Here is a 23,036-nt window from a genome sequence, read left to right on the forward strand (position 1 = left end):
TAAAGTTTCGGGTGAGGTTTAGGGTGAGGGTGAGGTTTAGGGAGAGGCTGCGGTTAGGGTGAGGGATAGCATTAGGATTAGGGTGAGGATATGTGTTAGAGTGAGGGTTAGGGTTAGGGTTAGGATGAGGGTTAGGGATAGGCTTAGGGTTATGGTTGGGATGATGATGAGGGTAGGGTTAGTTTACGTTAGGTTCAGGGTGAGGGTGAGGTTCAGTGTTAGGATTAGTGTTAGGGTTAGGGTTAGGCTGAGGGTGAGGGTAAGACTGAGGGTTAGGGTTAGGGTGAGGGTGAGGGTTAGGGTTAGGTTTAGGGTGAGGGTTAGAGTTAGTGTGAGGATTAGGGATAGGTTTAGGGTGAGAGTAAGGGTTATGGTGAGGTTTAGGTTTAAGGTTAGCGTTAGGGTTAGCATGAGGGTGAGGGAGAGGTTTAGGTTTAGAATTAGGGTTAGGTTTACGGTTAGGCTTAGGGTGAGGGTCATGGTGAGGGTGAGGGTTAGGGTGAGAGTTAGGGTTAGTGTGTGGGTTAGGGTTAGGGTGATGGTAAGGTTTAGTGTGAGTGTTATTGTGAGAGTGTGGGTTAGGTTTAGTGTGAGTGTTAGGGTGAGTGTTAGGGTGAGGGTTAGGTTTAGTGTTATGGTTAGTGTGTGGGTGAGGGTTAGGGTTAGGGTGAGGGTGAGGGTTAGGGATAGGTTTAGGGTTAGGGTTAGGGTTATTGTTAGGGTTAGGGTTAGGTTTAGGGTTAGGGTGAGGGTGAGTGTTAGGGTTAGGGATAGCATTAGGGTTAGCATGAGGGTGAAGGAGAGAGTTAGGTTTAGGCTTAGGGTTAGGGTGATGGTTAGGGTGAGGCTTCAGGTCAGGGTTAGGGTTAGGGTTAGGGTGAGGGTTAGTGTTAGGGTGAGATTTAAGGAAAGGGTGAGGATTAAGGTGAGGGTGAGGGTTAGGGTGATTGTGAGCATTAGGGTTTGGGTGAGGGTTAGGGTGATTGTGAGGGTTAGGGTGAGGGTGAGGGTTAGGGTTAGCATTAAGGTGAGCGTTAGGGTTAGGGTTATGTTGAGGGTGAGTTTTAGGATTAGGGTTATGTTGAGGGTGAGGGTTAGGGTTAGGGTTAGGGTTAGGTTTAGCTTTAGGGTTAGCGTGAGGGTGAGGGAGAGGGTTAGGTTTAGGATTAGGGTTAGGTTTGGGATTACGCTTAGGGTGAGGGTGATGGTGAGGATGAGGCTAAGGGTCAGTGTTAGGTTTAGTGTTAGGGTGAGGGTTAGTGTAAGTGTGATATTTAGGGAAAGGGTGAGGGTTAGGTTGACGGTGAGGGTTAGAGTGAGGGTGAGGTTTAGGGTTATGGTTAACATTAGTATGAGTGTTAGGGTTAGGGTTAGTGTGAGGTTTAGGGTTAGGGTTATGGTTAGTGTGAGGGTAAGTTTTAGGGTGAGGTTTAGGTTGAGAGTGAGGTTTAAGGAGAGGGTTAGGTTTAAGGTGAGGGTTAGTTTGAGGGTTAGGGTTAGGATTAGGTTGAGGGTCTGTGTTAGGATGAGGTTAAAGTTAGGGTGAGGGTTAGGGATACGATTAAGGTTAGGGTTAGGGTGAAGGTGAGGGTGAGTTTTAGTTTTAATGTTAGGTTCAGCGTGAGGGTGAGGTTCATGGTTAGAATTAGGGTTAGGGTTAGGGTTAGGCTAGGGTGAGGGTGATGGTGAGGGTTAGGGTTGGGGTGATCTGTAGGGTTAGGGATAGGTTTAGGATTAGTTTTAGGATGAGGGGTGGGGTTAGGATAAGGGTTAGGGTGAGGGTTAGGGTTAGGTTTAGGGTTATTGTTAGGGTTAGGCTTAGGTTAGAGTTAGGGTTAGGGTGAGGGTGAGGATGAGTGTTAGGATTAGGCTTAGGAATAGGGTTTTTGTTAGGGTTAGGGTTAGCGTTAGGGTGAGGGTGAGGGTTAGGTTTAGGATTAGTGTTAGGATTATTGTTAGGGTTAGGGTGAGGGTGAGGGTTAGGTTTAGTGTGAGGTTAGGTTAAGGGTTAGCTTTAGGGTGGGGTTAAGTTTTAGGGTGAGGGTTAGGGTAAGGTTGAGCTTTAGGGTTAGCATTACGGTTAGGGTTGGGGTGAGGGTTAGGGTTAGGGTTAGGGTGAGCGTGAGGGTGAGGGTTAGGGTGAGGGTGAGGTTGAGGGTGTGGGTTAGATTTAGGTAAGGGAGAGGGTGAAGATAAGGTTTAGGGTTAGGTTTAGGGTTAGGGTTAGGGTGAAGTTGAGGGTTAGGGTAAAGGTTAGGTTGAGTTTTAGGGTTAGTGTGAGGGTTGGTTGAGCATGAAGGTAAGGGTTAGGGAGAGGGTTATTGTGAGGGTGAGACTTAATGTTAAGGTAAATGTTAGGGTGAGGGTTAGTGTGAGGGTAAGGGTTAGTGTTTGGTTTAGGGTTAGTGTGAGGATGAGGGTTAGGGTTAGGGTTAGGGGGAGGGTTAGGGTTAGTGTGAGGGTTAGGGTGAAGGTGAGGGTAAGGGTTAGGGTGAGGGTTAGGGTTAGGTTTAGGGTTATGGTTGGGGTTAGGGTGAGGTTTGGGGTTAGGTTTAGGGTTATGTTTAGGATGAGGGTTATGGTGAGGGTGAGGGTTAAGGTGAGGGTGAGGGTTAGTGTGAGGGTGAGGATTAGGTTTAGGTGAGTTTTAGGGTTAGGATTAGGGTTAGGATGAGGGCTATGGTGAGGGTGAGGGTTAGTGTTAGGGTTAGGGTTAGGTTGAGGGTTAGGGTTAGGGTGAGGGATCGGGTGAGGGGTACGTTTAGGGTTAGGTTTAGGGTGAGGGTAAAGGTTAGGATGAGTTTTAGGGTGAGGATGAGGTTTAGGGAGAGGAATAGGGTTAGGTTGAAGGTTAGGGTTAGGATTAGGGTGAGGGTATGTTTTAGGGTGAGGGTTAGGGTGAGGGTTAGGGTTAGGTTGAGGGTTAGGGATATGGTTAGGATTATGGTTAGAGTGACAGTGAGAGTGAGGGTTAGTTTTAAGGTTAGGGTTAGGATTAGGGTTAGGGTTAGGGATACGGCTAGGTTTAGGGTTAGGGTGACAGTGAGGGTTAGGGTTAGGGATAGGGTTATGGTGAGGGTAAGGTCTAGGGTGAGGTTTAGGGTGAGGGTGAAGTTTAGGGTGAAGGTTAGTGTGAGGGTTAAGGTGAGGGTGAGTTTATGTGTTAGATTGAGGGTTAGGTTGAGGGTTAGGGTTAGGGTGAGGTTAGTGATAGATTTACGGTTAGGGTTAGGGTTAGGGTGAGTGTGAGGGTTAGGGTTAGGGTTAGGTACAGAATGAGGGTGAGGTTCAGGGTTAGGATTAGGGTTAGGTTTAGGGTTAGGCTGAAGTTGAGGGTGTGAGTGAGGGTTAGGGTTCGGGTGAGGGTGAGGATTAGGGTGAGTTTTAGTGTGTGGGTTAGTGTTAGGGTTAGTGTGAGGATTAGGGTTAGGGTTATGGTGAGGGTAAGGGTTAGGTTTAGGTTTAGGGTAATGTTTAGTGTTAGGGTTATGGTGAGAGTGAGGGTTAAGTTTAGTGTGAGTGTTAGGGTGAGGGTTAGGTTTAGCGTTAGCTTTAGGGTGAGAGTGAGGGTTAGGTTGAGTATGAGGGTTAGGGTTTGGGTGAGGGTTAGGGTAAAGGTGAAGGTTAGGGTGAGGGTGAGACTTAGAGTTAGGGTTACGGTTAGGGTGAGGGTTAGTGTGAGGATAAGGGTTAGGGTTATGTTTAGGTTTAGTGTCAGGATTAGGTTTAGGGTGAGAGTTAGAGTTATGGTGAGGGTGAGGGTTAAGTTTAAGGTTGTGTGAGGGTTAGGGTTAGAGTCAGGGTTAGGGTTAGGTTTTGGGTTAGGGTGAGGGTGAGGGTGAGGGTGAAGTTGAGGGCGATGGTGAGGGTTAGGGTTAGGGTTAGGTTGAGGTTTAGGCTTAGTGTGAGGGTTGGGTGAGGGTTAAGGTGAGGGTGAGAGTTAAGGTTAGAGTTAGGGTTAGGTTGAGGGTTCGTGTGAGGGTTAGGGTTAGGGTTAGGTTTAGGGTTAGTGTGAGGTTTAGGGTTAGGGTGAGGGTAAGTGTTAGGGTGAGGGTTAGGATTAGGGTGAGGGTTATGGTTAGGGTGATGGTTTGGGTTAGGGTTATTGTTAGGGTTAGGTTTAGGGTTAAAGTTAAGGTGAGTGTGAGGGTGAGAGTTAGGGTTAGGGTTAGGGTGAAGTTTAGTGTTAGGGATAAGATTAGAGTTAGGGTTAAGGTGAGGGTGAGGTTTAGGGGTAGAGTTAGGATTAGGGTGAGGATTAGGGTGAGGATTAGGGTGAGGGTTAGTGTTAGGTTGCGGGTTAGGGTGGGGTTGAAGGTAAGGGTAAATTTGAGGGTTAGGCTGAGGGTGAAGGTTACAGTAAGGTTGAGGGTTAGGGTTAGGGTGAGCGTTAGTGTTAGCATTAGGGTTTATGTTAGGATGAGGGTAAGTGTTAGGGTGAGGGTTAGGGTTAGTGTGAGGGTTATGGTTAGAGTGAGTGTGAGGGTTAGGGTTATATTATTGTTAGGGTTAGGGTTAGGGTTAGGGTTATGCTTAGGGTTAGGGTTAGGGTTAGTGTTAGGATGAAGTTTAGTTTTAGGGTTAGGATTAGAGTTAAGGTTAGAGTGAGGGTGAGATTTAGGGTTAGAGTTACGGTTAGTGTTAGTGTTAGGGTGAGGGTTAGGTTTAAGCTTAGGCTTAGGCTTAGACTTAGGCTGAGCATGAGGATGAGTTTTAGGGTTCGGGTTAAGGTTCGGTTAGCCCGAAGGTTAGATTGAGGTTTAAGGTTAGGATTAGGGTAAGGGTGAGGGCTAGGGTTAAGGTTAGGGTGAGGGCTAGGATTAGGGATAGCGTTAGGTTTAGGATTAGGGTTAGGGTGAGGGTGAGTGTGAGGTTTAGTGTTAGGGTTAGGCTTAGAGTTAGGGTGAGGGTTAGGGTTAGGGTTTGGGTTCGTGTGAGGGTGAGGCTGAGGATTAGGGTTAGGTTTAGCTTTAGGGTTAGTGTTAGTTTTAGGGTTAGGTTTAGGGTTAGGATTAGGGTGAGGGTATGATTTAGGGTGAGGTTTAGGGTGAGGGTTAAGGATACGGTTAGGGTTATGTTTAGAGTGACGATGAGAGTGAGTGTTAGTTTTAAGTTTAGGGTTAGGGTTAGGCCTAGGGTTAAGGATACGTTTAGGGTTAGGGTGATGGTGAGGTTTAGGGTGAGGTTCAGTGTGAGGGTGAGGTTTAGGGTGAGGGTTAAGGTGAGGGTTAGGGTGAGGGTGAGGGTATGTGTTAGATTGAGGTTTAGGTTGAGGGTTAGGGTTAGGGTGAGGTTAGTGATAGGTTTACGGTTAGGGTTAGGGTGAGGGTGAGGGTGAGGTTTAGGGTTAGGGTTAGGTTCAGAGTGAGGGTGAGGTTCAGGGTTAGGATTAGGGTTAGAGTTAGGGTTCGGCTGAAGGTGAGGGTGTGGGTGAGGGTTAGGATTAGGGTGAGGGTGAGGTTTAGGGTGAGTTTTAGTGTGTGGGTTAGTGTTAGGGTTAGTGTGAGGATTAGGGTTAGGGTTATGGTGAGGGTAAGGGTTAGGTTTAGGTTTAGGGTAAGGTTTAGTGTTAGGGTTATGGTGAGAGTGATGGTTAGGTTTAGTGTGAGTGTTAGGGTGAGGTTTAGGTTTAGTGTTAGCTTTAGGGTGAGGGTGAGGTTTAGGGTGAGTGTGAGGGTTAGGGTTTGGGTGAGGGTTAGGGTGAAGGTGAAGGCTAAGGTGAGGGTGAGACTTAGAGTTAGGGTTAGGGTTAGGGTGAGGGTTAGTGTGAGGATAAGGGTTAGGGTTAGGTTTAGGGTTAGTGTGAGGATTAGGGTTAGGGTGAGGGTTAGAGTTATGGTGAGGGTGAGGGTTAAGTTTAAGGTTGTGTGAGGGTTAGGGTTAGGCTGAGGGTTAGGGTTAGGTTTTGGTTTAGGGTGAGGGTGAGGGTGAGGTGGAGGCTTAGAATGAGGGTGAAATTGAGTGTGATGGTGAGGGTTAGGGTTAGGCTTTGGTTGAGTTTTAGGCTTAGTGTGAGGGTTGGGTGAACATGAGGTTAAGGGATAGGGTGATGGTTAGGGTTAGGGTGAGGGTTATGGTTAGGGTGAGTGTGAGTTTTAGGGTTATTGTTAGGGTTAGTGTTAGTGTTAGGGTTATGGTTATGGTTAGGGTTACAGTTACGGTTAGAATGAAGTTTAGTTTTAGGGTTTGGGTTAGAGTTAAGTTTAGGGTGAGGGTGAGATTTAGGGTTAGAGTTAGGGTTAGTGCTAGTGTTATGGTTAGGGTGAGGGTTAGGGTTATGCTTAGGCTTAGGCTTAGGCCGAGCATGAGGGTGAGTGGTAGGGTTCTGGTTAGGGTTCGGGTTAGGGTGAAGGTTAGATTGAGTTTTAGGGTTAGGGTTAGGGTGAGGGCTAGGGTTAGGGATAGGTTTAGGTTTAGGATTAGGGTTAGGGTGAGGGTGAGTGTGAGGTTTAGGCTTAGAATAAGGGTGAGGGTTAGGGTTAGGTTTTGGGTTAGTGTGAGGGTGAGGCTGAGGATTAGGCTTATTTTTAGGGTTACGTTTATTGTTAGGGTTAGTGTGGGGTTAGGGTAAGGGTTATGGTGAGAGTTAGGGTTAGAGTTAGGATTAGGCTTAGGGTTAGGATGAGGGTGAGGGTGGGTTTGAGGATTGGAGTTAGGGTTAGGGTTAGGCATAGGGTTAGGCTTATTGTTTGTGTTATGCTTAGGGTTAAGTTTGCGGTGAGCATGACGCTGAAGGAGAGGGTTATGCTTATGGTTAGGGTTAGGGTTAGTGTTATTCTTAGGGTTAGGGTTAGAGATACGGTGAGGATGAGGTTGAGGGTGAGGGTTAGGTTTAGGGTGCGGTTTCGGGATAGGTTTAGAGTAAGGGTTAGGGTGAGGGTGAGGTTTAGAATTAGAGTTATGGTTAGGGGGAGGGTTAGGGTTAGGGTTTGGGTTAGGGTGAGGGTGGGGGTGAGGATTAGGGTTAGGTTTAGGGTTAGGGTTAGGGTTAGGTTTTTAAGATAGGGTTAGGGTTAGGGTTACTATGAGGGTTAGGGTTAGGGTTAGGCTTAGGGTTAGGCTGAGGGTGAGAGTGGGTGTGAGGATTAGGGTTAGGGTTAGTGTTAGTGTTAGGGTTATTTTTAGTGTTATGGTTAGGGTTAAGTTTGCTGTGAGGGTGAGTCTGAGGGCGAGGGTTTTGGTTATGGTTATGGTTAGGGTTAGGTTTAGAGGTATTGTTAGGATTAGGGTTAGAGTTACAGTGAGGGTGAGGGTGAGGGTGAGGTTTAGGGTTCAGATTAGGGTTCGGGTTAGAGTGAAGGTTAGATTGAGGTTTAGGGTTAGGATTAGGGTAAGTGTGAGGGCTAGGGTTAGGGTTAGGGTGAGGGCTAGGGTTAGGGATAGGGTTTTCTTTTGGATTAGGGTTATGGTGAGGGTGAGTGTGAGGTTTAGGATTAGGGTTAGGCTTAGAGTTAGGGTGAGGGTTAGGGTTAGGGTTTGGGTTAGTGTGAGGGTGAGGCTGAGGATTAGGGTTAGGTTTAGGGTTAGGGTTAGGGTTAGGGTTAGTGTTAGGTTTAGGGTTAGGATTAGGGTTATGGTGAGGTTTAGGGTTAGAGTTAGGATTAGGCTTAGGGTTAGGATGAGGGTGAGGGTGGGTTTGAGGATTAGAGTTAGGGGTAGGGTTAGGCTTAGTGTTAGGCTTATTTTTAGTGTTATGCTTAAGGTTAAGTGAACATGAGGTAATCATGAGGCTGAAGCTGAGGGTTATGGTAAGGGTTATGGTTAGGGTTAGGGTTAGTGTTATTCTTAGGGTTAGGGTTAGAGATATGGTGAGGATGAGGTTGAGGGTGAGGGTTAGGGTTAGGGTGCGGTTTAGGGATAGGTTTAGGGTAAGGGTTAGAGTGAGGGTGAGGTTTAGAATTAGAGTTATTGTTAGGGGGAGGGTTAGGGTTAGGGTTTGGGTTAGGGTGAGGGTGGGGCTGAGGATTAGGGTTAGGTTTAGGGTTAGGGTTAGGGTTAGGTTTTTAGGTTAGGGTTAGGGTTAGGGTTACGGTGAGGGTTAGGGTTAGGGTTAGGCTTAGGGTTAGGCTGAGGGTGAGGGTGGGTGTGAGGATTAGGGTTAGCGTAAGGGTTAGTGTTAGGGTTATTGTTAGTGTTATGGTTAGGGTTAAGTTTGCTGTGAGGGTGAGTCTGAGGTTGAGGGTTATGGTTATGGTTAGGGTTATTGTTAGAGTTATTGTTAGGGTTAGGGTTAGAGTTATGGTGAGGGTGAGGGTGAGGGTGAGGGTTAGGGTTCAGGTTATGGTGAAAGTTAACTTGCGGTTTAGGGTTAGGATTAGGGTAAGGGTGAGGGCTAGGGTTAGGGTTAGAGTTAGGGTAGGGGGAGGGATAGGGTTAGGTTTAGGGTTAGTTTTAGGGTTAGGGTTAGGATTACGGTGAGGGTTAGGGTTAGGATTAGACTTAGGCTTACAGTTAGGCTGAGGTTGAGGCTCAGGGTGAGGGTTATGGTGATGGTTAGGGTTAGGATTAGGGTTAGGGTAAGTGTTATTGTTAGGGTTAGGGTTAGAGTTATTGTGAGGTTCAGGGTGAGGTTGAGGGTTAGGGTTAGGTTGAGGTTTAGGGTTAGGTTTAGTGTTAGGGATAGTGTTAGGGTGAGGGTATCGGTAAGGTTAAAGTTGAGTGTTAGGCTGAGCATGAGGGTTACGGTAAGGGTGAGGGTTAGGCTTAGGGTGAGGGTTAGGGTTAGGGTTGGGGTGAGAGTTAGGGTTCGGGTTCAATTTAGGGTTAGGTTGAGGGTTAGGGTAAGGGTTACGGTGACGGTGAGGGTTAGGGTTAGGTTGAGGGTTAGTGTTAGGATTAGGGTTAGTGTGAGGTGAAGGTTAAGGTTAGTGTTAGGGTGAGGGTTAGGATGAGGGTTAGGGATAGGATTAGGGTTAGTTTGAGGGCTAATTTGAGGTTGAGGTTCAGGGTTAACGTTAGGGTGAGGTTTAGGTTTAGGGTTAGGGTTCGGGTTAGCGTGAGGGTGAGGTTTACGGTTAGAGTTATGGTTTGGGTTAGACTGAAATTGAGGGTTAGGGTTAGGGTTAGTGTCAGAGTTAGGGTTAGGGTGAGGGTTAGGTTGAGGGTGAGGGTTAGGCTAAAGGTTAGGATTAGGATTAGCATAAGGGTTAGGGTGAGTGTGATGGTTAGGGTTACTGTTAGGCTTAGGGTTAGGCTGAGGGTGAGGTTGAGAGTGAGGGTTTGGGTTAGGTTTACTGTGAGAGTTAGGGTTCGGGTAAATTTAGGGTTAGGGTGAGGGTTAGGGTTAGGTTTATGGTGAGCTTGAGTTTTAGGGTAAGTTTGAGGCTTAGGGTTAGGATTATGGTTAGGGAAAGGGTTAAGGTTAGGGTTAGGGTGAGGTTAAGAATGAAGATTAGGAATAGGGTGAGGGCTAGGTTGAGGGTGAGCTTTAGGGTTAGATTAAGGTTTAGGGTTAGAGTTAGGGTTAGGGTGAGGGTTAGGTTGAGGGTTAGATTTACGGTGAGGGTGAGGGTTAGGGTTAGGGTGAGGGTTATGGTGAGTATGATGGTAAGGGTAAAGGTGAGGTTTAGGCTGAGTTTGAGTGTTAGGGTGAAGGTTAGGGTTAGGTTTAGGGTTAGGGTAAGGGATAGGGTTAGGTTCAGGGTGAGTGTTAGATTGAGGATTAGGGTTACTGTTAGTGTGAGGTTTAGGGTGAGGATGTGGGTTAGGGTTTGGGTGAAGGTGAGGGTTAAAATTAGGATTATGTTGAGGGCTAGGGTGAGGGTGAGTGTTAGGGTTAGGGTTAGGGTTATGGTGAGGTTTAGGATTAGTTTGAGGGTTAGCGTTAGTGTGAGGGTTAGTGTTCAGGTTAGGGTCAGTGTTAGGGTGAGGGTAAGTGTTAGGGTGAGGGTTAGGTTTAGGGTGAGGGTTATGTTTATGGTGAGGGTTAAGGTTAGGGTTATTGTTAGGGTTATTGTTAGGGTTAGGGTTAAGGATACGGTTACGGTGAGTGTGAGTGTGAGAGTTAGGGTTAGGTTTAGGGTGAAGTTTAGTGTTAGGGTTAGGGTTAGGGTTAAGGTGAGGGTGAGGTTTAGGGGTAGAGTTAGGTTTAGGGTGAGGGTTAGGGTCAAGTTTAGGGTTAGGGTGCGGTTGAAAGTAAGGGTAAATTTGAGGGTTAGGCTGAGGGTGAGGGTTACAGTAATGGTGAGGGTTAGGGTTAGGGTGAGGGTTAGTGTTAGGGTTAGAATGAGGGTGAGGGTTAGATTGAGGATTAGTGTTAGGGTTAGTGTGAGGTTTAGGGTGAGCTTGAGAGTTAGGGTTAGTGTTAGGATGAGGTTTATGGTTAGGGTGATGCTTAGGGTTAGTGTGAGCATTGGTGTTAGCGTTAGGGTTTATGTTACGGTGAGGGTAAGTGTTAGGGTTAGGGTTAGGTTTATGGTGAGAGTTATGGTTAGGGTGAGTGTGAGGGTTAGGGTTAGGGTTATTGTTAGGGTTAGGGTTAGGGTTATGGTTAGTGTTAGTGTTAGGGTTAGGGTTAGGGTTAGGGTTAGGATGAGGTTTAGTTTTAGTCTTAGGATTAGATTTAAGGTTAGGGTGAGAGTGAGATTTAGGGTTAGAGATAGGTTTAGTGCTAGTGTTAGTGTTAGGGTGAGGGTTAGGGTTAGGTTTAGGTTTAGGCTTAGGCTTGGGCTTAGGCCCAGCATGAGGGTGAGGGTTAGGGATCGGGTTAGGGTTCGGGTTAGTGTGAAGTTTAGATTGAGGTTTAGGGTTAGGATTAGGGTAAGGGTGAGGGCTAGGGTTAGGGTTACGGTATGGGCTAGGGTCAGGGATAGGTTTTGGTTTAGTATTTGGGTTAGGGTGAGGGTGAGTGTGAAGTTTAGGGTTAGGGTTAGGCTTAGAATTAGGGTGAGGGCTCACACCAATACTCCTCCAACTCTTCAATGAAATTGAAAGAGAAAGCTCACTACCGAACACATTCTATGAAGCCATCATAACCCTCATCCCAAAACCAGGCAGGGACTCATCAAAGAAAGAGAACTATAGACCCATTTCTTTGATGAACATTGATGCAAAACTTCTCAACAAAATTTTGGCCAATCGACTTCAACAATTCATCCAAAAAATCATACACCATGATCAAACAGGTTTCATTTCAGGGATGCAAAGCTGGTTCAATATACGCAAATCAATTAATATTATTCATCACATCAACAGGAGCAAGAATAAGAACCACATGGTTATCTCAATAGATGCACAAAAAGCATTTGACAAGATCCAACACCCCTTTATGATGAAGGTTCTGGAAAAATTAGGAATCCATGGAACATTCCTCAATACAATAAAGGCTGTATATGACAAACCTACAGCCAGCATTATACTCAATGGTGAAAAACTAAAGCCATTTCCTCTTAACTCAGGAACAAGACAAGGATGCCCACTCTCTCCACTTCTCTTCAATCTAGTATTAGAATGCCTAGCTACAGCAATAAGGCAAGATGCAGACATAGAGGGGATCCAAATAGGGAAAGAAGAAATAAAACTCTCCCTCTTTGCAGATGACATGATCTTGTATTTAAAGAATCCCATAGACTCCACTCCCAAATTACTCAAGCTGATTCAAAACTTTGGCAAAGTAGCAGGTTATAAAATTAACCCCCCAAAATCAATGGCTTTTCTATATGCCAACAACGAGAAAAGTGTGGCTGAAATTAGGAAAGCAACTCCATTTGGAATAGCCCCACAAAAAATAAAATACCTAGGAATTAACTTAACCAAAGAAGTGAAGGACCTCTATGATGAAAACTTTAAAATCTTGAAAAAGGAAATCAACACAGAACTTAAAAAATGGCAAAACCTCCCATGCTCCTGGATTGGCAAGATTAACATCGTGAAAATGGCAATACTTCCCAAGGCTATCTACAAATTCAACGCAATACCTATCAAAATTCCACCCTCATTCTTCAAGGAAATAGAGGAGGCAATCCAAAAATTCATATGGAACAATAAAAGACCCCGAATAGCAAAAACGCTCCTCAACGGAAAGAACACTGCTGGAGGAATATCAATACCAAATTTCAAACTCTACTATAAAGCCATAGTAATCAAAACAGCTTGGTATTGGCATAAGAACAGACCTCAGGACCAATGGAATAGAATTGAAAACCCAGAAATGAACCTACAGACCTATAGCCATCTAATCTTCGATAAGGAAGCTAAAACAATAGAATGGAAGAAAGACAGCCTCTTCAGTAAATGGTGCTGGCAAAATTGGTTAACTACATGTAGAAAACTAAAGCTAGATCCTTATATATCACCCTGTACCAGAATCAACTCCAAATGGATCAAAGACCTTGAACTCAAAGCAGACACTCTGAAAACATTACAGGATGGAATAGGAGAAACCCTAGGTCTCCTTGGCTCAGGTCGAAATTTTCTGAATAGAGACCCGGAAGCACAACAAATCAAAGAAAGGTTGGACAAATGGGATTGCATAAGATTGCAGAGCTTCTGCAGGGCAAATGACATAGCTGGCAAGATCAATAGAAAGCCCACCGATTGGGAGAAGATCTTTACTAGCCATACAACGGACAAGGGTCTCATATCTAAAATATACTTGGAACTCAAAAAATTAAACCACCCAACAACAAATCCTCAAAGAATCAACTGCCCAATAAATAAGTGGGCGAAAGACTTAACGAGAAGCTTCTCTGAAGAAGAAAGAAGGATGGCCAATAGACACATGAAGAAATGTTCAACATCCCTAGCCATAAAAGGAATGCAAATCAAAACAACATTGAGATATCACCTCACTCCAGTTAGAACAGCAAAAATCAAGAACTCTAACAACAACAGATGCTGGAGGGGATGTGGACAGAAAGGAACCTTACTTCATTGTTGGTGGGAATGTAAACTTGTTCAACCACTTTGGAAAGCAGTATGGAGGTTCCTCAGAAGACTTCACATAGATCTCCCCTATGATCCAGCAATCCCACTTTTGGGCATTTACCCAAATGTTTACAAACAAGACCACACTAAAGCTACCAGCACAACTATGTTTATTGCAGCATTATTTACCATAGCTAAGATATGGAACCAACCCAGATGCCCCTCATTAGATGAATGGATCAAGAAAATGTGGTATATATACACAATGGAATTCTATGCCTCCATCAGAAAGAATGACATTTCCCCATTTGTTAGGAAATGGAAAGGTTTGGAAAAAATTATATTAAGTGAAGTAAGCCAGGCCCAAAGAAGCATAGGTCCCATGGTTTCCCTTATTTGCAATATCTAGTATAGGTATGAGTCAAGCGGAAAAGGTCAGATAATGTGATGTTAGGAAAATGAACCCTTAAATATGTATTTTAATGTTTTCGTTTCTTTCATGCATGTGTTTCTAACGCATTTATAAGATTATTTCTTTGTTGCTTTGTATGTCCCTCCCCCACAGTGTAACCCCCGCTTTCACTATATTTGATGTCAGTATAACATGTGGAGGAGATGGGGACAAACAAGTCGTTTAAGGATTCAGGTGGACCTGTTGCAACAATGAGAAATACAAAATGTCATGTCAAAACCAGCTTTACAATGTCGGTGTGGGGGGGAGAGGGGGGTACAATTGGGTGGGGGGAGGGGGGTAAAATTGGGTGGGGGGAGGGGGGAGGCGGGGAAGGGAAGTGAAGGGTAAACAAAGGAGGAGGCTGCAATGCTTGTTAAGAAATGTATGCATTATCCTGCCCATGTAATTGTAGCCCCCCTGTACATTATGTTCTCAAATAAAATAAAATACAATTAAAAAAAAAAAAGAATTAGGGTGAGGGTTAGGGTTAGGGTTTGGGTTAGTATGAGGGTAAGGCTGAGGATTAGGGTTAGTTTTAGGGTTAGGTTTAGGGTTAGAGTTATGGTTAGGCTTAGGCTTAGGATGAGGGAGAGGGTGGGGTTGAGGATTAGAGTTAGGGTTTGGGTTAGGCTTACGGTTAGGTTTATTGTTAGTGTTATGATTAGGGTTAAGTTTGCGGTGAGCATGAGGCTGAAGGTGAGGGTTATGGGTAGGGTTAGGGTTAGGGGAAGGGATAGGGTGAGGTTTAGGGTTAGGGTTAGTGTTAGGGTAAGTGTGAGGGTGAGGGTTAGGTTGAGCTTTAGGTATAGGGTTAGGTTTAGGATTAGGGTTAGGGTGAGACTGAGTGTGAGGTTTAGGGTGAGGATTAGGCTTAGGCTTATGGTTAGGCTAAGAGTGAGGGTGGGGGTGAGGATTAGGGTTAGGGTTAGGCTATGGCTTAGGCTGAGGGTGATGATGGATGTGAGGATTAGGGTTAGTGTGATCGTTATGATTAGGGTAAGGGTGAGGGCTCGGGTGAGGGTAAATGTTAGGGTCAGGCTTTGGCTTAATCTTCCAGTTAGACTGAGGGTGAGTTTGAGTGTAAAGGTTAGGGTTAGCGTAATGGTTAGGTTTATTGTTAGGGTGAGGGTTAGAATGAGGTTTAGTGTTCGGTGAGGTTAGGGTGAGGATGATGGTAAGGGTAAAGGTGAGGTTTACACTGAGGGTAAGGGTTAAGATGAGGGTGAGGGTTGAGGTAAGGGTGAGGGTTAGGGTTAGGGTGAGGCTGAGTGTGAGGTTTAGGGTGAGGATTAGGTTTAGGTTTACAGTTAGGCTAAGGGTGAGGGTGGGGGTGAGGGTGGGGGTGAGGATTAGGGTGATGGTGATGGTTAGGGTTAGGGTTAGTGTTATTGTTAGGGTTAGGGTTAGAGTTACGTTGAGTGTGATGGTGCGGGTGAGGGTTAGGTTTAGGGTTAGGGTGGGGTTTAGGGTTGGGTTAGGATTATGGTTAGGGTGAGGGTGAGGTTTAGGGTTAGATATAATGTTAGGGGTAGGGTTAGGGTGAGGGTCAGGGATAGGGTTATTGTTACTGTTAGGGTGAGTGTGAGGGTTAGGTTGAGTTTTAGGGTTATGGTTATGATTAGGGTTAGTGTGAGGGTTAATGTTATGGTTAGGGTTAGTTTTAGGGTGAGGGTGGTTGTTAGGGTTTGGGTTATTGTGATGGTTATCGTTGGGATGAGGGTTAGGATAAGGGTTAGGGTTATTGTTAGGGTTAGGTTTAGTGTTTCGGTTACGGTGAGGGTGAGGGTTAGGGTTAGGTTTAGGGGGAGGTTTAGGGTTTGGTTTAGGGTTAGAGTGAGGGTTAGGGTGAGTGTGAGGATTAAGGTTAGAGTTAGGTTTAGGGTGAAGGTTAGGTTGACCTTTAGGGTTAGGGTTAGTGTTAGGGTTAGGGTTAGGCTGAGAGTTAGGGGGAGGGTTAGGATTACAGTTAGGTTTAGGTTTATGGTTAGGGTTATCCTTAGTGATAGGGTGAGGGTGAGGTTTAGAGTTAGAATTAGGGTTAGGGTGAGGCTGAGGCTGAGGGTGAGGGTTAGGATTAGGGTTAGCATTAGGATTAGGGTTTGGGTTAGGATGAGTGTGAGGGTTAGGGTTAGGGTTAGGGTTAGCCTTAGGTTTAGGCTGAGGGTGAGGGTGAGGGTGAGGGTTAGGGTTAGTTTAAGGGTTAGGGTTAGGGTTAGGGTGAGGTTTAGTGTTAGGGTTAGTGTTAGAGTTAGGGTTAGAGTGAGGGTGAGGTTTAGGGGTAAAGTTAGGGTTAGGGTGAAGGTTAGGTTGAGAATTAGGGTTAGGGTGAGGGTTAGGATGGGGGTGAAGGTAAGGGTAAACGTGACAGTTAGGCTGAGTGTGAGGGTTATGGCAAGGGTGAGGATTAGGGTTAGGGTGAGAGTTAGGGTTAGGGTTAGTGTGAGAGTTAGGGTTCGGGTTAAGTTTAGGGTTAGGGTTAGGGTTAGGCTAAGAGTTTCGGTGAGGGTGAGGGTTAGTGTCAGTTTGAGTGTTAGGGTTAGGATTAGGGATAGGGTGAGGGTTAGTGTTAGGGTTAGTGTTACGGTGAGGGTTAGGATGAGGGTTAGGGTTAGATTTAAGGTTAGGGTGAGGGTGAGGGTTAGGGTTAAGGTTAGGGTGAAGTTGAGTTTCGGGTTAGAGTTAGGGTTAGGGTGAGGCTGAGGTTGAGGTTTAGGGTTAGGGTGAGGTTTAGTGTTAGGATTAGTGTTAGAGTTAGGGTTAGAGCAAGGGTTAGGTTGGGGGTGAGGGTTAGGCTTAGCGTTAGGATTAGGTTTAGGCTGAGGGTGAGGGTGAGTTTGAGGGTTATGGTTAGGTTGAGGGTTTGGCTTAGGTTGAGGGTTAGGTTTAGGATTAGGATTAGGGTGAGGGTTAAGTTTAGGGTTAGGGTGAGGGTAAGAATGATGATTAGGGTTAGGATTAGGGTTATGGTGAGGGCTAGGGTGAGCGTGAGGGATAGGGTTAGTGTTAGATTAAGGTTTAGGGTTAGGGATAGCTTTAGGGTGAGGGTTCGGTTGAGGTTAGGGTTATAGTGAGTGTGAGGGTTAGTGTCAGGGTGAGGGTTAGGGTTAGGATTAGGGTTAGGTGAGAGTGAATGTTAGGATTAGGGTTAGGTTTAGGTTTAGGGTTAGGTTTAGGGTTAGGGTGAGGGTTAGGGTTAGGATGATGGTAAGGGTAAAGGTGAGGTTTAGGGTGAGGCTGAGGGTTAAGATAAGGGTGAGGGTTAGGTTGAAGCTTAGGTTTAGAGTAAGGGGTAGGATTAGGGTCAGGGTGATTGTTAGATTGAGGATTAGGGTTAGGGTTAGTGTGAACTTTAGAGTGAGGATGAGGGTTAGGGTTAGGGTGAGGGTGAGGGTTAGAATTAGGTTTAGGGTGAGGGCTAGGGTGAGGGTTAGGGTAAGTGTTAGGCTTAGGCTTAGGATTAGGCTGAGCGTGAGATTTCAGGGTGAGGGTTAGGGTTAGTGTCATGGTTAAGTTTACAGTTAGGGTTAGGGTTAAAATGAGGTTTAGGGTTAGGGTGAGGGTTAGGATGAGGTTTAGTGTTAGGGTTAAGGTTAGACTTAGGGTTATGGTGAGGGTGAAGTTCTGGGGTACAGTTAGGGTTAGGATGAGGGTTACGGTTAGGGTGCAGGTTATCCTGAGGGTGACGGTTAGGGTAAAGGTGAGGGTTAGGCTGAGGTTGAGGGTTCCGGTAAATGTGAAGGTTAGGGTTAGGGTGAGGGTTAGTCTTAACATTAAGGTGAGGGTGAGGGTTAGATTGAGGATTAGTGTTAGGGTTAGTGTGAGGTTTAGGGTGAGGATGAGGGTTAGGGTTAGGGTGAAGGCTAGGGGAGAGTGAGGGTTCGGGTTAGGGTTAGGGTGAGGGTAAGTGTTAGGGTGAGGGTTAAGGTTAGAGTGAGGGTTATGGTTAGGGTGAGGGTTAGGGTTAGGGTTAGGTTTATTGTTAGGTTTAGGGGTAGGGTTACTGTTACTGTGAGGGTGAGCGTGAGGATTATGGTTAGGGTTAGGATGAGGTTTAGGTTTAGGGTTAGGGTTAGAGTCAGGGTTAGGGTGAGGGTTAGGCTTAGGCTTAGGCTTAGGCTTAGGCTTTGGCCAAGCATGAGGTTGAAAGTTCGGGTTCGAGTTCGGGTTTGGTTTAGGGTTAGGTTTAGGGTTAGGTTGAGAATTAGGTTGAGGTTTAGGGTTAGGATAAGTTTAAGGTTGAGGGCTAGGCTGAGGTTTAGGGTGAGGGTTAGGGTTAGGAATAGGGTTATGTTTAGGATTAGGGTTTGGGTGAGGATGAGTGTGAGGGTTAGGATTAGGGTTAGGGTTAGGCTTAGAGTTAGGATGAGTGTTAGGGTTAGGGTTTGGGTTAGGGTGAGGTTGAGGCTGAGGTTTAGGGTTAGGTTTAGGCTTAGTGTTAGTGTTAGGGTTAGGTTTAGGGTGAGGGTGAGGTTTAGATGTAGGGTTAGGGGGTGGGTTAGGGTGAGGGTTAGGGTTAGGGGTAGTGTTTGGTTTAGGTTGAGGGTGAGTGTTAGATTGAGGTTTAGTGTTAGTGTTAGGGTTAGGGTCAGTGTGAGGGTTAGTGTTAGTGTTAGGGTTAGTGTTAGGGTGAGGGTAAGTGTTCGGGTGAGGTTATGGGTTAGGGTGACGGTTATGGATAGGGTGAGGTTTACAGTTAGGGTTAGAGTTATTGTTAGGTTTAGGTTTAGGGTTACGGTTACGGTGAGGGTGAGGGTGAGTGTGAGGGTTAGGGTTAGTGTTAGGTTGAGGTTTAGGGTTTGGGTTAGGGTTAGAGTTAGGGTTAGGGTGAAGGTGAGGTTTAGTGTAAGAGTTAAGGTTAGGGTGACGGTTAGGGTTAGGTTAGGGTGAGAGTTAAGGGGAGGGTAAGGCTTAGTGTTAGGTTTAGGGATAGGATTAGGATTAGGGTTAGGGTGAGGGTCCGTGTGTTTGTTAGGGTTAGTTCTGGGGTTAGGCTTAGGTTTAGGCTGAAGGTGAGGGTGATGGTTAGGGTTAGGGTTAGGGTTAGTGTTAGGGTTAGGGGGAGGGTTAGGATGAGGGTTAAGGTTAGGATTAGGGTTAGGGCAAGGGCTAGGGTGAAGTTGAGGTTTAGGGTTAGAGTTAGGTTGAGGTTTATGGTTAGGGTAAGGGTTAAGGTGAGGGTGAGGTTTAGAGTTAAAATTAGTGTTAGGGTGAGGCTGAGGGTGAGGGTTAGGGTTAGGGTTAGTGTTAGGTTTAGGGTTAGGGTTAGGGTGAGGTTTAGGGTGAGTGTTAGGGTTAGGTTTAGAGTTAGGTTTAGGCTGAGGGTGAGGGTGAGGGTGAGGGTTTTGGTGAGGATAAGGGTTAGGGTTAGGATGAGGGCTAGGGTTGGGTGAGGGTTAGGGATAGGGTTATCGTGAGGTTTAGGGTTAGGGTGATGGTTAGGGTTAGTGTGAGGGTTAGTGTTAGGGTTAGGGTTATTAGGGTTGGGGTAAGTGTTAGGGTGAGGTTTAGGGTTAGGGTGATGGTTATAGTTAGGGTGAGGGTTAGGATTATGCTTAAGTTTATTGTTAGGGTTAGGGTTAGGATTATGGTGAGGGTGAGGGTGAGGGTTACGGTTAGGGTTAGGATGAGGCTTAGGTTTAGGGTAAAGGATAGAATTAGGGTTCGGGGGACAGTGAGGTTTAGGGTTAAAGTTAGGGTTTTTGATAGGTTTAGGATTAGGGTGAGTGTTATGGTTAGGCTTAGGCTTAGGCTTAGGCTGAGCATGAGGGTGAGGGTTAGAGTTAGGGTGATGGTTCTGGTCAGGATTATTGTTATTGTTAGGGTTAGGGTTAGAGTTACAGTGAGGGTGAGGTGCAGGTGAGGGTTAGGGTTAGAGTTAGGGTGGGGTTTACCATTAGGGTTAGGGTTAGGGTTAGGTTGAGGGTGAGGTTTAGGGTTAGATTTATTGTTAGTGTTAGGGAGAGGTTTAGTGTTAGAGTTATGGTTAGGGTGAGGCTGAGGGTGAGGGTTACTGTTCGGATTAGGTGTTGGGTTAGGTTGACGGTGAGCATTAAGTTTAGTGTTAGGGTGAGGGTTAGGATGAGGGTTAGGGTTAGGATTAGGGTTAGGGTGAGGGTGAGGTTTAGGGTTAGAGTTATGGTGAGGTTTAGGATTAGGGTTAATGTTAGGGTTAGGGTGAGTGTAAGGTTTAGGATTAGAGTTAGGGTTAGGGAGAGGCTGAGTTTGCGGGTTAGGGTTAGTGTTAGTGTTAGATTTAGGGTTAGGGTGAGGGTTAAGTTGAATGTGAGGGTTAGGCTAAGGGTTAGGATTAGGTTTAGGGTAAGTGTTAGGGTGAGTGTGAGCGATATGGTTAGGGTTAGGGTTAGGCTTAGGGTTAGACTGAGGGTGAGGGCTGGGGTGAGGGTTAGGTTAAGGGTGAGTGTGAGGGTTAGGGTTAGGGTGAGGGTTAGGGTTAGGGTTACTGTGAGCGTGAGGGTTAGGGTAGGTTGAGAGTTAGGGATAGTGTTAGAGTTGGGGTGAGGGTTCATGTTAGGGTTAGGGTGAGGGTAAGGATGAGGATTAGGGTTAGGATTAGGGTTATGGTTAGGGCTAGGGTGAGGTTGAGGGTTAGGGTTCGTGTAAGATTAAGGTTTAGGTTTAGGGTTAGGGTTAGGGTGAGGATTAGGTTGAGGATTATGGTTACAGTGAGGGTGAGGATAAGGGTTAGGGTTAGGGTTAGGGTTAGGATTAAGGTTAGCTTGAGGGTGAGTATTAGCATTAGTGTTAGTGTTAGGGTTAGGGTTAGGTTTAGGGTTAGGATTAGTGTTATTGTTAGGGTTAGGGTAAGAGTTATTGTGAGGGTGAGGGTGTGGGTGAGGGTTAGGGTTAATGTTAGGTTGAGGTTTAGGGTTAGAGATTAGGATTAGGGTAAGTGTGAGGGTGAGGTTTAGGGTTAGATTTAGGGTTAGTTGGAGGATTAGGTCGAGGGTGAGGGTTAGGTTTAATTTTAGTATTGAGGTTAGGCTCAGGGTTAGGTTGAGGTTTAGGCTTACCGTTAGGGTTAGGGTTAGGATTAGGTTTAGGGTGAGGGTGAGTGTGAGCGTTAGGGTTAGGCTTAGGCTTAGGCTTAGAGTTAGGCTGAGAGTGAGGGTGGGGGTGAGGATTAGGTTTAGGGTGATGGTTAGGGTTAGGGTTAGGGTTAGGGTTAGGATGAGGGTTAGGATTAGGATTAGGGTGAGGGTGAGGGATAGGGTGAGGGTGAGGGTTAGGGTAAGGGTTAGGCTTAGGATAAGGATTATGCTCAGCTTGAGGTTGAGGGTGTAGGTTATGGTTAGTATGATGGTTAAGTTTACAGTTAGGGTGATGTTTAGGATGAGGCTTAGGGTTAAGGTGTGGGTTAGGGTGAGGTTTAGTGTTTGGGTTAGGGTTAGACTTAGGGTTATGGTGAGGTTGAGGTTCTGGGGTACAGTTAGGGTTAGGATGAGGGTTAGGGTTAGGGTGCAGATTAGCCTGGGGTTGACGGTAAGGGTAAAGGTGAGGGTTAGGATGAGGGTGAGGGTTTCCCTATGGGTGAGGGTTAGGGTTAGGGTGAGGGTTAGTGTTAGCATTAGATTGAGGGTGAGGGTTAGATTGAGGATTAGTGTTAGGGTTAGTGTGAGGTTTAGGGTGAGGTTGAGGGTTAGGGTTAGGATGAAGGCTAGGGTGAGTGTGAGGGTTCGGGTTAGGGTTAGGGTGAGGGTAAGTGTTAGGGTGAGGGTTAAGGTTAGAGTGAGGGTTATGGTTAGGGTGTGGGTTAGGGTTAGGGTTAGGTTTATTGTTAGGTTTAGGGGTAGGGTTACGGTTACTGTGAGGGTGAGGGTGAGGATTAGGGTTAGGGTAAGGTTGAGGTTTAGGTTTAGGGTTAGGGTTGGAGTTAGGGTTAGGGTGAGGGTTAGGCTTAGGCTTATGCTTAGGCCGAGCATGAGGTTGAGGGTTCGGGTTCGTGTTGGGATGAGGGTTAGGTTTAGGTTTAGGGGTAGGTTGGGAGTTAGGTTTAGGTTAAGGGTTAGGATTAGTTTAACGGTGAGGGCTAGGCTGAGGGTTAGTGTGAGGGTTTGGGTTTGGGATAGGGTTAGGTTTAGGATTAGGGTTAGGGTGAGGGTGAGTGTGAGGGTTAGGATTAGGGTTAGGGTTAGGCTTAGAGTTAGGATGAGGGTTAGGGTTAGGGTTTGGGTTAGGGTGACGTTGAGGCTGAGGATTAGTGTTAGGTTTAGGTTAGGTTTAGGGTTAGTGTTAGTGTTAGGTTTAGGGTTAGGTTTAGGGTTAGGGTGAGGGAGAGGTTTAGATATAGGGTTAGGAGGAGGGATAGGGTTAGGTTTAGTGTTAGGTTTAGGTTGAGTGTGAGGGTTAGGTTGAGGTTTAGGATTAGGGTTAGGTTTAGGGTCAGTGTGATGGTTAGTGTTAGTGTTAGGTTTAGTGTTAGGGTGAGGGTAAGTATTAGGGTGAGGTTATGGCTTAGGGTGATGGTTATGTTTAGGGTGAGGGTAAGGGTTAGGGTTAGGGTTATTGTTAGGTTTAAGTTTAGGGTTATGGTTATGGTGAGTGTGAGTGTGAGGTTTAGGGTTAGGGTTAGGTTGAGGTTTAGGGTTTGGGTTAGGGTTAGAGTTAGGGTAAGGGTGAGGGTGAAGTTTAGGGTTAGAGTTAGTTTTAGGGTGACGGTTAGGGTTAGGGTTAGGGTGAGAGTTAGGGGGAGGGTAAGGGTTAGTGTTAGGGTTAGGGATAGGATTAGGGTTAAGGTTAGGGTGAGGGTCAGTGTGTTTTTTAGGATTAGGTCTAGGGTTAGGGTTAGATTTAGGCTGAGGGGGAGGTTGATGGTTAGGTTAGGGTTAGGGTTAGGGGGAGGTTTAGGATGAGGGTTAGGGTTAGGATTAGGGTTAGGGCAAGGCCTAGGGTGAGGGTGAGGTTTAGCGTTAGAGTTAAGGTGAGATTTATGGTTAGGGTTAGGGTTAGGGTTAGGGTGAGGGTGAGGTTTAGGGTTAGAGTTAGGATTAGCGTGAGGGTTAGGGTTAGGGTTAGGGTTAGGCTTAGTGTTAGGTTTAGTGTTAGGGTTAGGGTGAGGGTTAGGGTGAGTATTATGGTTAGATTTAGGATTAGGGTTAGGCTGAAGGTTACGGTGTGGGTGAGGGTCAGGGTGAGGATAAAGGTTAGGTTTAGGGTGAGGGCTAGGTTTGGGTGAGGTTTAGGAACAGGGTTAGCGTGAGGTTTAGGGTTAGGTTTATTTTTAGGGTTAGGCTAAGTGTTAGGGTTAGTGTTAGGTTGAGGGTGAGGTTTAGGGTTAGATTTAGGGTGACGGTTAATGTTAGCGTTAGGTTCAGTTTTAGGGTGAGTCTAAGGGTTATGGTGAGGTTTTGGGTTAGGGTGAGGTTTATGGTTAGGGTGATGGTTAGGGTTAGTGTGAGGTTTAGTGTTAGGGTTAGGGTTAGTGTTAGGGTGAGGGTAAGTTTTAGGGTAAGGGTTAGGGTTAGGGTGAGGGTTATGTTTAGGGTGAAGGTTAGGGTTAGTGTTAGGGTTATTGTTAGTGTTAGGGTTAGGGTTAAGGTTATGGTGAGGGTGAGGTTAAGGGTTAGGGTTAGGTCTAGGATGAGGTTTAGGGATAGGGTTAGGGTTAGGGTTAGGGTCAGGGTGAGGTTCAGTGTTAGATTTAGGTTTAAGGTGAGGCTGAGTGTGAGGGTTAGGGTTAGGATAAATGTTAGGGTTAGGC

The sequence above is a fragment of the Dipodomys merriami genome, unplaced genomic scaffold (genome assembly GCF_024711535.1).
Source record: "Dipodomys merriami isolate MVZ:Mamm:240054 unplaced genomic scaffold, mDipMer1.0.p SCAF_108, whole genome shotgun sequence".
In the NCBI taxonomy this organism is placed as follows: domain Eukaryota; kingdom Metazoa; phylum Chordata; class Mammalia; order Rodentia; family Heteromyidae; genus Dipodomys; species Dipodomys merriami.